A 2,944-nucleotide genomic window follows, 5' to 3' on the forward strand; every position below is an offset into this window, starting at 1 on the left:
TTTCCAAAATATTCTATCTATTGATGTTTATGATAATGATCCTTGGAAGTAAAGAAATGGAAGTGTGAAATATGAAATGCGGCCATCGTGCCATGAATGGAGAACACTAGGTGTATGACCCGACCGGTCGTTTTGAGCTCTATCATATCGTTCGGCGATTTGAGACTTTGAGTATTCTCACTTCATGTATTATGACTTGCACGTGTCGTCAGATAACATCTTCGTGAACATCAGAAATAGTTTAGAAGAATAATTCTCAATTCGGAAGCTTTAAGTTGAATCAGTTGACCAAGGTTTGACTTTTGAGTTGTCACGACCCAAATTCCCATCATAGGTGTCATGATGGCACTTAGTGTCTAAGACTAGGTAAGTCAATTATAATTACAATTCAAGCCAAATTTATTTTTGAAATAGATAATCGAAACCAACAGCGGAAATAATTACAAACAACCTTCTAAGACTGGTAATACTGAGTCACGAACTCTAACTGAATACATGAAATGATCTAAAGAGTCGAATACTCAATAATGTTTGATTAATAATTAATAGTACAATAAAATGGAAAGACTCCAAGGGACTGCGACGACCAAGCAGCTCTACCTTGAATCCTTGCAATCACACTCTAACTATGTCCGAGTCCGATATCTTCAATACTCAGCTCTGCACAAAAATGTGCAGAAGTGTAGTATGAGAACACCACAGTCGGTACCCAGTAAGTATCAAGACTAACCTCAGTGGAGTAGTGGCGAGGTACAGTCAAGACACTCACTAGTCTAATAACCTATAACAAATAATAGGAAACAAATAACAATGATGACAACAATAATCAACCAGTGATATACATAGCAGGGCAACAAGAACACCATAAATATTTCTCAACAAATAATGAATATAAGTACAACCAATTAATCAAGTCCTTCAAACATAAATCTTTCGCCTATATATTTTTTAAATAATAATCTTCAGGATATAATACTTTCCAATAAATATATTTCGAATATACTCCCTTCAAAAATATCTTTCAAATATAATTCTTTCAAATAAATCTCTTTCAAATATAATTCCTTCAAATAAATCTCTTTCAAATATAATTCCTTCAAATAAATATCTTTCAAATATAATTCCTTCAAATAAATCTCTTTCAAATATAATTCCTTCAAAAAAATATCTTTCAAATATAATTCTTTCAAATAAATCTCTTTCAAATATAATTCTTTCAAATAAATATCTTTCGAATAAAAGTCACCATGTGACACCTCATTTCAAAATCATACAATACGGGTCTCAGCCCACTTTCATATTTCCATGGAACCTCGTGCTAATTTCTCTATCACAATCACACGGACAACTCATGTGCCAATATCATCATCATTTACTCACGGTACCTCATGCCCACATTTCATATCAAAACTGCACGGACAATTCACGTGCCAATATCATTATTATATACTCACGGCACCTCGTGCCTACATTTCATTTCATAATCCTCCGGGCAATAGCCACAGGCTCCCAATTTTAACATAGATCAGACTATTATTAATTTACCAATAACAAGACAAATTGCACAAGATATAAAAATAAACACAAGAAAAATCATAATATCACATGAAAATTACCAACGCAATAACCCCACATCATCACATAAAAATGACCAACACAATAACGCCACATCATCACGTATCATCCCTGACAATAGCCACCATTATCTCTCCTATAGCCACCATTATCACTCCTATAATAGCCTCTATTATCCCTCCGTCCTGACAATATCAATAGCCACCCTTATCGCTCCGTATAATAGCCACTCTTATCACTCTACCCAGACAATATCCCAACATACATAACCACAGTGAAATGCCACCTTTATACCCACGTAATATCAACAGCCAAATGCCACTCTTATATCCTCATAATAATAACTCCAATTAAACAACATTTTACACAGAATATTATCACGACAAAACAACACAATCAATTCCAATCACAATTTTTCCAATGACTGTGAGCACGTGATTTTTGCCCGACGAAAAATACTCCTACAAATTCAAAATAGGTTTTTCTAACTATTTTAATTTTTTATAGAATTTTTAGGGATTTCTTGTTAATTGTTGCTTGAATTATTGCATATTTAACATTTTAAAATCATGAAAAAAATATCAAAAATGTCTAAAATATTTCATGCGTAGCATTTTAGGTCTTAATTACATTTAGGATTTAATTACATAAGTTAATTGCCTTATTAAACAAAAAAAAATCAAAAAACTATTGGTCATTTTTACATTTTTAGCTTTTAGTTGCAAATTAGTAATTTTCTTTCATTAGTCTTAAGTTAATTAATTACTTTTATGTTAGAAATAGACAATTAATTTAATTTTATAAATTAGATTTGATGTAGGACTTAGTTTAAGATTTTAATTAATATTATTAAGCTAAAAATCAAGAAAAAAAAGAAGAAAGAAAGAAAGCTTGCTTAATTCCAGATTGGGCCACAACCATTTTCAGTGGCCCAATTGCCCCAAAAATCCGTCCAGCCCAACACCTTTTCCCCCTACCCAGTTTCTGACCCGCCCTGAACCCATGACCCGCCCCATCTCCCTCTCTAAATCCTAGCCACCCACTAACTTTAATCCAACAGCTCACCTTTTTTCCTCACACCAAATATAAACCAAATATAACACAAACCCTAATCCTAAAAGAAACTAACCCAGCCGCATCTCCTCAACCCCCCACCTCGGTCCGCCGCTACAACATGCCCGAACTCGCCGGAATCAGGCGAGTTAACTCGCAAACTCGTGCACATGGTCCCTCCTCATCTCCTTTCTCCACGTCACTCTAATCCTAACGGATTTCTGACAAAACGGAATTATTCTTTCCGGATTCTACGCACTCCCTCTTATTTTTCTGTCAGAGTTATGCTCTTTTGGCGAAAATAGGAAAAATGTGG

This window comes from Nicotiana tabacum, chromosome 14 (genome assembly GCF_000715075.1).
Source record: "Nicotiana tabacum cultivar K326 chromosome 14, ASM71507v2, whole genome shotgun sequence".
In the NCBI taxonomy this organism is placed as follows: Eukaryota; Viridiplantae; Streptophyta; class Magnoliopsida; order Solanales; family Solanaceae; genus Nicotiana; species Nicotiana tabacum.